Genomic DNA, 14,120 nt, shown 5'->3' with positions numbered 1-14,120 from the left:
ATACATGCCCACAATCACCAACACAACAGACACCCAGCACCCACAAGCATTCCTCCCACAAACATGTACCCAAGCATCCACTCAGACACCTCCCACAACCACTCCCACTCCCTCCACTCCCAAACCCTTTTGCCATGACCAGTCCTGTGTATACAAAAAGGTGTTCCTCTAGGAGTTTTTCCTCTTCCCTAATCCTCTTCCACCCTGTGATACTCCCAAACGCACTGTGTCCCTCCCCAAGTCCAGCCCTTCCCCATCCAAGTCCTCCCCTGCGCCCCTTGCTAGTACCCATGGCCCTCCCCTGCCAAGAAGTCGACCCCTCCCAAGTGCTCCCAGGCCTCCCCTAAGCCTCGTCCTAAGCCCCCCTCCCAAGCCCAAGCCCAAACTGAAGCCCAACTCCTCGTCTCACCCAATCCATGGGGTGCTTGCCTGCCTCCTTGATGCCCCTACCCTGTGGAGGTCATATCACAATCAGGAGTCATGTAGGGGCACACGGATGTGCCATATGTGCATTGTGCACATTGTTGTATGGACTGGCCTATGGCCTTTTATTTTGTACATAGTTCCTTATTTATTTCCTTATTTATTTTTATAATATATCTGGGCCAACCAGTTGTTGGCCCCATGGTCACTTATTTGTCCTGCCTTTCTTTCAACATGGCTGTTTTGGTCTTGCCTGCTTTGGTTTGTGTGTGAGTAACTTTTGTGTGTGTGTGTTGGTTGTGCTACCAGTTGTGTCTGGGCAGCATGTGTGGGTGTGGCCTTAGCATTTGTCCTGCAGTAATGGCTGTCTATTGTTTGTAGGACATGTTTGTGTTTGGGACATGCATTTATGTTGATATGGTGTTTGTTGTTTGTGTTGACATGTGTTATTCGTAGTGTTGTGTGCCCTTGTGTGGTTGTACTGTTTGCATACGTGTGTGTGGTAATTTGTATATCAGAACCATTGTATAGTGTGTTTGCGTGGTATGACGTATGCTTCGTTGTATGGTTGTGTGATTGCGTGTATTGGTTGTCAGGTGTTTTTACTTGTTGTATGTATGTAATGTCAGCTCGAGGTATGTATTGTGGTTGCTTGATGATGCGTTTGGGATGTTGCGGTTGGGTGTAGTTGTGTGAAGGATGGTGTTGTGTATTGTTTTGTTCGACTGTGTTGGTGCAGTGTGTCTGTGGGTTGGTGGGTTGGTAGTGTGTGTTGGCCGTGGTGTGTGTAGTATGTGTGTGTGTATGTGGCTGGGTGTAAATGTGCGTATCAGTGTGAGGGTACTTATGTGTGTCGGCCTCACCACCCGTCCCAGATGTGTATGTTGTGTGTGCCTAGGTACATTCACAAATTACAACAGTGACAGGTAAGTGTGTGTCCTTATAGTTGGTCTTGTCGTCGCCACCGCTGGCTCTGGAGTCGTTGGATGAGCAGGAGCAGTGGGAGGACGTGCAGTTCAGGTTCCATGATGGCTCCAGACGGGTAAGGCTTCCTGAAGGTGAGTGTCTTCTTTTATAGGGTTGGTTTCTGCCAGGGTTTCCACCATGCTGCGACCGCAGCGGAAACCTTGGTGGTGGGCAGCCTCATAATCTGTCTGGCAGGCACATGTTCTCTGCCAGCCTGAAGGTGGCTACCGCAGGCTGTGGCGGGTTGACTGCAGTGGTGGTGCCAGCGGTGGATCAGCCGTATTCTTTTGGGAAGACCAGCCTGTTGCCACTACGGCTGCCGCGCCAACATGGCGATCCTGTGACCTCCAAACTTGTAATGACCCCAGTGTGTATGAGTGAAGGCATTTTTGTGTAAATGTGTGTGAGTGAAAGTAAAGATGAAATGGTGTGTGATGTCACTTCTGCTACCCCTGGCATTTTGGTGAATTGACATCCCTGCAATACAATAGTAGGTTGTGCTGCATTACATAACTTTAGTGGGTATAGGTTTGCATTGGCTACTGTTGCTGTTTGTGAGTTTTCTGCTCCGTAACATAAACTTTGCAACCTTTTGAGGATTTTGTGTAATATGGACTCAATGCCATTTAGCCCTGCACTCACTGAGACTTTTGTTGCAGAAAATCCTTTTGTGCGCAAAAAGTTGACTAACGCTGCAAGATGCTACTCTTTGCATGCCATTGTTTTGTGCGAGCAACCAGCCAAAATGTAAGTAAATCGAACCGCAGTTTCCAAACTGAAAGGGCCAATTCAAGAACCAAGCTTCAGGTAAATGAATGTTTATTTTCTTTCTGTTCATTATTACAAGGTCTGAAAAGAGAAACTGATGTTTTTGAACCACAAACAGCCAAAACGTTTTGGAGTGCCCATACTGGGGTAATTGGTCATAGCTTTACTACAGGAGGGATGGGGGCACAGCTTTGAGAGAAGGAAAAATGCACTCAATCTACAAGAAAAAAAAATCCACAATAAAATGAAGCAATGTTCTCTAACCTGGTCCCTTCACTAGTGAACCAGGGCTGATGGAGCCTGGAAAATATTTAACTCTGGCCAAACCAAACATGTTAAAGTATGAATGCAGAACGGCACACATTCACTGAAGAAACATGTATCAAGTGCTGCTACGGTTGAGCCACAACAATGAGTGATTAGCCAGTCACTGAAAGCAGGCTGAATTTAACATTAGCATGAGGTGGCATCAATAACGTGCAGTTTTCAGCCATTTTTAGATTGAGCGCGGCAGCGCTCTCATCTGTTGTAATCTATCTGTGGGCTTTTAAACACGCCCATCACTATCACTCGTTCGTGGGCTTGCCTTTCAAAAATCCTTTGTTATTATTGGTAAATACTTTACGTTTGTCCCTCCATGGGGTGGTTTGGTTACCTCCTTGGACATCGATCCTGTTACATGAATAATTGCATGTTTGCCGATACGTTTGACTGCGAGCGAACTTCTATTTCCTTTTGTGTCTCTCCTTTGTGCTCATGCTCATGGTGGCCGTGGCGCTTTGAATCGGCTCCCTTATGTCAAATGTTTTACTTTTCATTTTCAAATTAAGTGGTAAGAAAAGTCCTGTTAGGAATTTACAACGTTAACATCTCTAACTCGAGCAAACGCGAGACCCATTGCATTACACTGCACATGCTTGTTCATTTCGTTTTTTTGTCTCAACCATATAATTCCTTCACATGTGTTTTACTATAGGGTTTTTTTGTACACTAAGATATAGAGTGTCACAGCTAAAGAGCAAACAAAAAAGCTGAATTGAAGAAAATACCCTAACCAAGCCTGAAATTGGAGCATCGAACAACATTGACACCGATTTTTTTCCAGTAAGACTGTTAACATGCACAAATAATACAACCTAGAACAATTTACACTAGAAAAAGGCAAAACACCTGGCTTTGTTAATGCGATTATGTCAGGCATTTATTACTCAGAGCACATTTCTTAGAAGTGCAGAAGCACACCTGAAACCAAAGATCACGTTAGTAATCAATTCATCATTTTTCTGACACAAGCTGAAAATGGGTCATAGTTTACCAGTGGCGAAGTTTGCTGAGTCATAGCCAAGGCAGCCTGCTGAATCTGGGCAGGGCGCCAGAAAAGATAACTGCTGATTAAATGGGAATCTGAATTGCTTACATCTAACTTCCCTAAAGAAATGTCGGTTTCTATAGAGGAAGTAACTGCAGCTATCCAGCACAGCCCAGCTAATAAAGCCCCAGCCCCAGAGTGGGTCCCTATGCACCTATACAATGGTAATATCGCCTTTTGGGCTCCCTTGCTTGCACATTTTTTCAATTCTTCTTCTGTAGGTGGGATTCCTGAGTCTTGGCCGTCTGCTACGATATTCTCTGATTAAAAAAGGAACAGGCAGGACCAGGCCTGTTATCGTCCCATCTCCCTTTTGGACTCTTGTGTTTAGATTGTAGGGCTTATTGTACTGGACAGCTTGGAAATTTGGACTAGTGAGAACAATGTTTGTTTTCTTGGAGATGTAGTTTGTTTTTCGCACTGGCCTAGGTACTACTGAACAGTGAATAAATCTCCACCTGATTATCAGCAATTACAAATTCCACAAGCGTACCTTCATCCACCTTGCTTTTATAGATATGTCTAGCACGTTCGACAGTGTTAACAGATCCAAGCTGTAGCACTTGCTAGCAGTTATGAGTTTTGAGAATGGCCTTGTGCAGTTGCTCAGAGAGCTGCACCATGATTTACAGGCCAAAGTCAGCTTTGGGTCTAATAGGGAATGCACTGATTTTGTGAGTCTACACTGGGAAGTCCGGCAAGGGTGTGTGTTAGCCCCAATCCTCTTCCTACTGTACGTTAATAAGTTAGAGACTTCTTTAGTTGGTGCAGGTGCTGACATTCTGAGAGTTAAAAGCAAGAAGGTACCGGTTCTTCTTTATGCTGATGACGCTGTATTGGTGGCTAGAACTGCCAATGGTCTTAGGACCCGTATTGATGGCTTTGTGGACTACATTGATGGCCTTAATCTGGAGACGTACCACTAAAATAAATGTATCATGGTTTGAGGGCCTAAAAATGTGAAGACTTGCACAGTTTTTATTAAGGCTAACTGTATTGAGAGGATGCGTTTGTTTCCGTACTCAGGTGTCACGTAATGAAAGTTTGAGTTCGGCCCCATGCATGGCTAACAGGTGCTCTGTTTTAAGTGAGACACAGGATACATTTTTAATATGTCATCGTGCATTGGAAATAAGGTTATTCACCCACTTATAGAGATTTATAAACTCAGATGTGTGCTTTTTCTGGCCTATGGTGCTGGGATCTGGGGGTGCTCAAATAAAGATATCTTGCAGCTGGAGGAAAACAGGGTACTGCATAAGCTGCTAGGTGTCCCCCCAGGAGTAGTAACTTTAAAGTGCACGAGGAGCTCGGTGTAGGTTATGCTGAAGACTGTATCAAATTAGCTCCTCTGTTACTATTGTGAACTATATGGAGTAACAAAGAAACCTCTTCCACTAGAGATGTAATAGAGGATTGTTTGATGTGTGCCTTGGGCCCTTCGTTTCCTTAGTTGCAATATATTCAGAATACTTTTCCAGTCTCGGCAGACTGTCTTTCTTTAATGACCCTTAATCTATTAAGAAGGAGGATAAAGTATGAGTTGGGGAACATTTTCTACTGATGTGCACTAGGGCAAGGGAGATGGCCCTACCCGCCACTGAATCATATAGTATGTTTGTGTCAATACAGACGAGTCCTATGATTAAACGATACCTTAAGTGGGTCTCCAATCCTTGTATGTAGGTCTCTTCTCACTAGATTCGCCTGGGCTCTATCAGGTGGAAACTATGGGGGTCATTCCAACCCTGGCGGTCGGTGTTAAAGCGGCGGCCAACCCGCAAACAGGCAGGCGGCCAAAAAAATGGAATTCCCACCCTGGCGGGAACCGCCAACACAGCCCGCCACTTTAACACTCCGACCGCCACGGCGGTACAGACAAGCAGCGCGGCAGTCACCGCCAACAGACAGGCGGCAGACAATGTACCGCCCACCCTATCACAACTCACCAATCCGCCACCTTTTCCGGGGCGGGAGCCCCGCCGATAAAAACACGGCGGAAACAGACTACGAACGGGAAAACGCTCACCTCTACACACTCCACGAGGAATCTGGACAGCATGGAACCAGAACTACACATCCTACCAGCTATTGTCTACCTGCTCCTCTACCAGGAGCACGAACGCCGGCGCAGAAGACAACGGTGAGTACTGCACGTACGACACGCGGGAGGGGGGAGGAGAAAAGATTACGGGCACACACATACGCGACACCCCCCCCCAACTACCTACACACCAATGCAGAGCAACAACTCAGAGTGACACCCCCCAATCCGCCCGGAAGAATGCAAAGACAAAATAATAAGTTATTGTAATACAAATATATTGTAAGGCAAAGTAAATAAGTAAGACGAACATCCCATAACTATATACACATATGTATATTGTCCCGTCAGAATTGGCTTTCTGTCATTGTACGTGGGCCAATGGTCCTCAACACATGGGCAAAGCCCACACATGAGACCCGAATCCATTGGAGAGAACACTGCTGGGGCATCAGATAGGAAAACTACAGGCACCTCAGGGGGAAGGGAAGGGGGGCCACCTCAGCCACATGAGTCCACGACGCCAGATCCACGAGGGGCCCCCACGGCCAATGTTCAATCCTGGGGAGTGCAAAGCCACAGTCTCTCAAGTCTCTACAGTGGGTGGGTTGCCCACTGTGCCATCCTGGGGAGTGCAAAGCCACAGTCTCTCAAGTCTCTACAGTGGGTGGGTTGCCCACTGTGCCATCCTGGGGAGTGCAAAGCCACAGTCTCACAAGTGGATGACAGACTCCAGCGGTACTGGAGGACTCTTGGTGCCCAGAGTGTATCGTGCAGCCCTGTCCGACACTGATCCGGGCCTGCCCCTTCTGCCAATGTGTCAGCGGTGCTTGAGATGAAGGGCCCAGTGGAGCGGTGCTTGAGATGAAGGGCCCAGCGGAGCGGTGCTTGAGTTGAAGGGCCAAGCGGAGCGGTGCAGAGACAGCGGTGCCCAGCGGAGTGGTGCTTGAGATGAAGGGCCAAGTGGAGCGGTGCTTGAGATGAAGGGCCCAGCGGAGCGGTGCTTGAGTTGAAGGGCCAAGCGGAGCGGTGCAGAGACGGCGGTGCCCAGCGGAGCAGTGTTTGAGAAGAAGGGACCAGCGGAGCGGTGCTTGAGTTGAAGGGCCAAGCGGAGCGGTGCAGAGACGGCGGTGCCCAGCGGAGCGGTGCTTGAGATGAAGGGCCCAGCGGAGCGGTGCTTGAGTTGAAGGGCCAAGCGGAGCGGTGCAGAGACGGCAGTGCCCAGCGGAGCAGTACTTGAGATGAAGGGCCCAGCGGAGCGGTGCAGAGACGGCGGTGCCCTGTTCAGCAGGGCTTGTCTTGAAGGGCCCTGTTCAGCGGTTCTTGAGACGGCGGTGCCCTGTTCAGCGGTGCTTGTCTTGAAGGGCCCTGTTCAGCGGTTCTTGAGACGGCGGTGCCCTGTTCAGCGGTGCTTGTCTTGAAGGGCCCTGTTCAGCGGTTCTTGAGACGGCGGTGCCCTGTTCAGAGGTGCTTGTCTTGAAGGGCCCTGTTCAGCGGTTCTTGAGACGGCGGGGCCCTGTTCTGCGGTGCTTCACATGTGTCTCCAGGGCACCAGATCCGGGCAATAGATGGTGTTCACTCGCCATCCGACTTCTCGCTTGCTGGGCCCTCCTGTGCTGGTGTCCCGTGCCCGTGGGTGTCCTCCTTCACCCCCGGAATGGGGCTGGTGGGGCCCTCCTGGGCAGCTCGCCTGCTGCCGGACTTGTCGGCCGTGCTGCCCTTCCCATCCTTGCCATCCTTGCCTGATCCTCTGTGGCCCTTGCCTCCCTTTGGAGATGTGCCAGGTGGCACCCCACTCCCTGACGGTGCCAGCGTGGTGCCTGTGGAGGCTGCCGTCTCTGTTCTCTCGCGCCGGCCCTTGGCTTTTTTTGTTTTTTTCCCAGGGGGTGGGCTGGCTGTCCCTTTGCTGCTGCCGATGTGGCTGCCCTCGAAGGTGGGGGACTCCAATATCCCTGGACTATGGTCCTTGTAGGTCCAGGGGTTGTGGTGGCTGAGGTGCAGATTGGACTTTTACGAGATGGAAGGGGTGGGTCAGGTGATGGAAAGAGGTTAATTTTGGAGAGGAAAAACTTTTTAGGAGCAATGGGAAGGGTAGGTGCAGTGGGTATGGGAGTGGAGGAAGAGGATGTGGTTGTAGGAGAGTCAAGTGTGCTGTGTATGGGTGCAGGTGCTTGTGACGGAGGCTGTCGTGAGGTGGATTGCTGTTGGGTGAGTGGCTGCCTGCGTTTGTGTGGTTTGGAAGAGGGGGTGACAGACACACTGGGAGAGGACACAGGGGACGTGTAAATGGCAGTGGGGGTGGTGACTGCACTTGTGCGGAGTGTTCTGGTGGGTGTGCTGGTGATGGACGTAGTGGCTGATGAAGTGGTGCATGCAAGTGTGAGTTGGGACGTCACAGGGAGGGAGGAGGGAGACGAGGAGGAGGGGGACACAGAGGAGGCAGTGGCTGTTGGCATGTCTGCATGTGGATGTTGCTTGTGTGAATGCTTCTGTGATGTGTGGTGCTTATGTTTGGATGAGCTGACCTTGGGTGTTGAGGTGTGTGCAGGCTGGTCTGTAGGTGTGTCTGGGATAGGCAGAGGAACAGGGGAGTGGGACTGGGTGGAGGGAGTTGGAGGAGGGATGCAGGAGACAGGGACAATGGCTGCCGTCAGTGCTGAGGCCAGAGCGTTGAACGATCGCTGATGGGCAGCCTGACCCGAATGAATGCCCTCCAGGTATGCATTGCTCCGATGCACCTCCCTTTCCACCCCCTGGATGGCATTCAAAAGGGTAGACTGCCCAACAATGAGCGTCCGGAGGAGGTCAATGACCTCCTCACTGAGGGCAGCAGGGGTAACTGGGGCAGGGCCTGAGGTGCCTGGGGCGAAGGAGATGCCCGCCTTGGTGTGCGAGCGGGCACGGGGCGAACACTGAGGGGCTGCTGGGAGGGCGGAGCTGGTGCGCTGGGTGGCGGCTGTACCTGTTGTTGCGGTGGGCACGGATGTTGCCGCCACCACAAGGGAGCTCCCTTCCGAGGACGTGTCGGTGTCGCTGATGTCTCCACGTGTCCCCGTTGTGGAGCCCCCCTCGCCCTCCGTCTCACTGGTCAAATCAGAGTCGGTTGCATGGCCCTCCGGGGCCATGTGAGATGCAGCTCCCTCGTGCTCCAATGCCACTTCTCCACCGCCAGATGATGCTAATGCACACATGAACAGGAAGAGCAGACCAAAAAAGGGGGGGGGGAAATAAAGACATGTTGAGTGCATGCATTGGCAACACAGTTGGCGGAGAGGACAGACACAGAAGCCCCCTGCACTACGCCATGCACTTGGGGTACACTACTCAATCAGTGGGACATGGCCTACAAGCCTATGGACGACAACTGCACACATAGGTGACACAGGGCCATGGATAGCTGTACTTAGCACCCTACAGAGGTGGGGGGCGGGGGCACAGAGCCATGCCTTACTGAGGGGCCTAGCCTACAGAAATCGCCCTGGCCTAGGGATACCCACAGCCCTCCTCCCCCACCCAGACACCTCCACTGCACGCATAGTCAGCAGAATGAGAGTGTACTCACCCCCTTGTGTCTGCTGTGATTCCTCACGCGCCCATCCAAATCTGGGTAGGCCACCGCCAGGATCCGAGACATCAGGGGGGTCAATTGACGCGTGGCACCCCTCCTACGTTGGGAGGCCATCCCCAGCAGAGCCTCCGCGGTCTTTCTGCTCCTGCGGCGGATGTCCTCCCACCTTTTGCGGCAGTGGGTGCCCCGTCTGTTGTGGACCCCCAGGGTCCGGATGTCCCTGGCGATGGCACGCCAAATGTCGACTTTCTGATGGGCGCTGACCTATGTGACACGTACAGGGAGAGAAAATACAATATCAGAATTTTCTGCATGCTCGATGTGAGTGTCCCCCCATCCCCACCCTTGCCATGTGGCACATGCTCTCATCTGTCGTTTGATGCATGCCTCATACGCTCCCCTCCGCACCATCGTTCATTCACCCCACTCAACCCAGGCATTGCCCACAAAGCATGGTCCCAGTGTACTAACCTGTTGGTCTGGAGGACCGTAGAGTAGCGCATACTGGGGGAGGACCCCATCAACAAGTTTCTCCAATTCCTCAGATGTGAAGGCAGGGGCCCTTTCCCCAGTCGCAGCAGCCATTGTCTCTTCCAGACCGAGGTCACAGCAGCACTTGCAGTATAGGTCCTCTCCTGTGGATGATCAGGTCTCGAGTGATTAAGCAGATAGAAAATGACAGTCACGCCCGCGGCGGTGCGTACCGTGGCGGTGCGTACCGCGACCGCCGGCGCACATCGTCATTGGCTCCTGAGACCCATAGGGTTCAATATTAACCAATGCTGCTTTGCGCCGCAGTCTTCGACCGCCTACCGCCACGGTGTGCCACGCCAGCGCATTGACCTCACATCCCATTGTCACACTTCACAGGTCAGGCAGCTGCCATTTCAAGGGCCCACATGGCTTAATTTCTACTGCGTCACACAGGCCTAGGCGTTGCATTGCCACTCAAACAAGCCATTCAATGCATAGCGAATCGTGTTCTGTGCAAGCTGTGGTTACGTACCTGTGGGTTGCTTGACTCTGTGCTCCATGTTGTCCTTCCTAGGCACCGTCCGCTGGGACTTGCGAGGAGATGGAGGAATCTTCCCGTGTACAGACCGCTGGTGGACCTGTCGACAATGGAAGAAAGACATGTCATACTGACATACAGACTTGACCGAGCCACTATACAGGAACTGTGTGCCTAGCTGGAGCCAGACCTGATGTCCCCCATTCGCCAACCCACAGGGATTCCCCCTCTGGTGCAGGTGCTGTCAGTACTCCATTTTTTGGCAAGTGGATCATTCCAAACAACAGTGGCCATATCATCAGGGATGTCTCAGCCTATGTTTTCTAAGGTTTTGTCCAGAGTGTTGTCTGCCCTGATGAAATACATGCGGAGCTACATTGTTTTCCCTGAGGTGGGGGATTTGGCTACAGTGAAGGGTGATTTCTATGCCCTTGGACATATTCCCAACATCATTGGTGCCATTGATGGGACCAATGTGGCTTTGGTTCCCCCCAGTGAAAGTGAGCAGGTGTACAGGAACAGAAAAAGTTATCATTCGATGAATGTCCAGGTGGTCTGTTTGGCTGACCAGTACATCTCCCATGTAAATGCCAAGTTCCCTGGGTCAGTGCATGACGCGTACATCATGCGAAATAGCAGCATCCTTTATGTGATGGAACAGCTACAGAGACACCGTGTGTGGCTAATTGGTGACTCTGGTTACCCCAACCTGTCGTGGGTACTGACCCCAGTGAGGAATCCCCGGACCAGGGCAGAGGAACAGTACAATGAGGCCCATGGGTGGACTAGGAGGGTGATCGAGCGGACCTTCGGCCTCCTGAAGGCCAGGTTTAGGTGCCTGCATATGACAGGTGGATCCCTAATGTACTCACCAAAGAAGGTGTGCCATATCATCGTGGCCTGCTGTATGCTTCACAACCTGGCTTTGCGACGCCAGGTGCCTTTCCTGCAGGAGGATGGTCCAGATGGTGGTGTTGTAGCAGCTGTGGAGCCTGTGGAGAGTGAAGAGGAGGAAGACGACGGGGACGACACAGACAATAGGGACACAGTGATACAACAGTATTTTCAGTGGCACACAGGTACGAATCAACCCCGCCATTTTACATTTACTTAAAGTCTCCTGCCTCTCTACTGTCTGTGTTTCCCCCCAGTTTCTGTTAACTGAGTTGTGACTTTCCCTTCCGTTTTCAGAGCTGTGGTCCCCACTGCGTGACCTCTGCTTTGTTTGCCCATGGACTACAGCTGTGTGACAGTGGTATGTTGTCATCACAATGTAACTGAACATTTTGGCACCGTTATGTCTAATATATTTGTTCAAAATACAAGCAGACTCCAGATTTTTTAAGTGCAATAAGTGATTTTATTAAAGTGCTAAATTTAGGGACATGGTTGAAAAACGGTGATGGGTGATGGTGGAGTAATGTCCATGGCAGAGTCCAGTTTTCAGTCTCACAGGTGCATTGTCCATATGCCTGTGGAAGGATAGAGCAGGGGCAGTTTAAGGTTGGACAGGGTGACAATGTGGGACAGTGGGATGACATCAGGGGGTATCCTTTGCTGGCGGGGGTCTTGGCATCCTACTCTGTCTTCTTTTGAGATCTCAGGCCCCGCTTGCGGGGTGGTTCTTCTTCTGCAGGAGGTGGGGTTCTGGTGGCCTGTCGTTGTGTGGGGGCCTCCTGTCCACTAGCGCCGGCGGAGGTGGTAGCCTGGTCTTGGTCCATGCTAGTGACAGGGGCCCTTTGTGGTGCCACATGGTCCCGCAATGTGGTGACTATCTGGTTAAGAGCCACGACGATGGTCCCCATTGCGGAACTAATGTTTCTCAGTTCCTCTCTGAACCCCATGTACTGTTCCTCCTGCAGTACCTGGATCTCCTGGAACCTGGCCAGTACCGTAGCCATCGTCTCCTGGGAGCGGTGGTATGCTCCCATGATGGAGGAGAGGGCCTCTTGGAGAGTGGGTTCCCTGGGCATGTCCCCCCCCTGTCGCACAGCAGCCCTCCCAGTTCCCCTGTTTCCCTGGGCCTCTGTCCCCTGGACCGTGTGCCCACTACCACTGCCCCCAGGTCCCTGTTGTTGTTGGGGTGGTGGGTCAACCTGGGTGCCCTGTAGTGGTGGACGCACCGCTGATTGACGTGTCCTGGAGACAGAGGCATGGGCCCGCTGGGTGGGAGCTGTGCTGGTGTTCCCAGAGGGGGTTAGGTCTGCTGTAGCCTGTGGCTGTCTGTGGGGAACCGACTGTCCCGAGGTCCCCGATGGGCCGGGCTGGTCATCTGGGTCCAGGGAGACAGAGCTGCTGTCATCACTGGGAGCCTCTTCTGGGGGTGGGATGGACATCTCTGGACCCTCCTGGGCGGTGTGGTGGCGTTCGGGTCCTGCAGGGGTATAAGAGTATGGTTATTGCTTCTGTGTATGGCATTTCGTGTAATGGGTGGGTGGCCGTGTACCCCAGTGCTGGCATTCCCTTGTGGGTGCTGTTATGACGGTGGCTTGTGGGGGAGATGGGGATGTGCAGTGGCCATGCTTTGGTGTTGGGTGTCCATGCTTTGGGGACGCATGCAGGGCTAGGTTTTGGGATGGGTGGGTTGTGATGGTGAGCCATTTGCAAGGAGTTGGTGTGATGGGGGTGGGGGTGAGGGTGGGGGTATGATTTGGCATGCAGGTGGGGTGGGGGGAATGAAGTAGTGAAGATTTGACTTAGCAGAGTCCATTCCTCCGCCTACTCCTGCGTGGCCCTCAGGATGCAGGATGTGCAAGACTTGCTCCTCCCATGCTGTAAATTCTGGGGGAGTAGGTATTGGTCCGCCGCCAGTCTTCTGCACCGCGATGTTGCGCCTTGATACCATGGAACGCACCTTCCCCCGTAGGTCGTTCCACCGCTTCCTGATGTCGTCCCGATTTCGTGGATGCTGTCCCACAGCGTTGACCCTGTCCACTATTCTTTGCCATAGCTCCATCTTCCTGGCAATGGTGGTGTGCTGCACCTGTGTCCCGAAGAGCTGGGGCTCTACCCGAACTATTTCCTCCACCATGACCCTGAGTTCTGCGTCAGAGAACCTGGGGTGTCTTTGGGGGGCCATTGGGTGGTGTGGATGAGGTGTGGGGTGGGGTATGTGTTGTAGAGTGTGGTGAGTGTGTTGGTGTGTGGTGTTTTGTGCGTGGATATTGTGTGGGTGATGTAGTGATTTGCCTCTGTGTGATGGTCTACTCTATTCTGTGCTGTCTCTCTCTGGCCTTCAGTCGCAATTGTGGTCGTAAGGGTTTGTGGGTGATGTGGGTGTGTGTTTTATATTGTATTGGGTGTGTGGGAGTGGTGTGTGTATGTGTCTCAGCTGTGTGTATTTTGAATTGTCCAATGTGGTAGTGTTTTGTAAAGGTGTGTGTATTTTGACCGCGGCGGTGTGTACCGCAATGGAATACCGCGGTTAAAAGACCGCTGCAGGGATTTGTGGGTCGGAATGGCATGGGCGTATTTCTGCTGGCGTGACGGTGGAGGTTTGGTCATCGCCAGTTTTTCGCTGGCCGTTGGTGTGGCGGACTTTTGTTGATGTCGGGTTTTTGGCGGTTTGCCAGTTGCGGGTCAGAATGACCGTGGCGGTTTACCGTGACCGCGGCGGTGTTATGGCGGTCTTCTGACCGGCAGTAAGCGCCTTTTACCGCCGAGGTCAGAATGACCCCCTATGTTTTACCCTTGGCCAGTAGGATATCTCTACTGTCACTACTTGTGACGAATCGTCTGACCAAACTTTATTGCACTTTTTGTTCTTTTGTAGGTTTTACAGAAACTTGACTAGGGGCCTGCTTATCCCACTACTCGAGAAAGCTAGGATTAAAAAGTGTAAACCTGCACTCCTTTATCTCCAATCATTGCCATCTCAGGGCTTTTGCTTTAGAATGGGCCTATTTTTAAAGGCAGCTGTAAGACTTCTCAACTCTGACGTTTTAATTATGTGTTTTTTTATAATCTGTTT

Source organism: Pleurodeles waltl, chromosome 3_1 (assembly GCF_031143425.1).
Source record: "Pleurodeles waltl isolate 20211129_DDA chromosome 3_1, aPleWal1.hap1.20221129, whole genome shotgun sequence".
NCBI classification, from domain to species: domain Eukaryota; kingdom Metazoa; phylum Chordata; class Amphibia; order Caudata; family Salamandridae; genus Pleurodeles; species Pleurodeles waltl.
Note: the sequence above shows the minus strand (reverse complement) of the source record.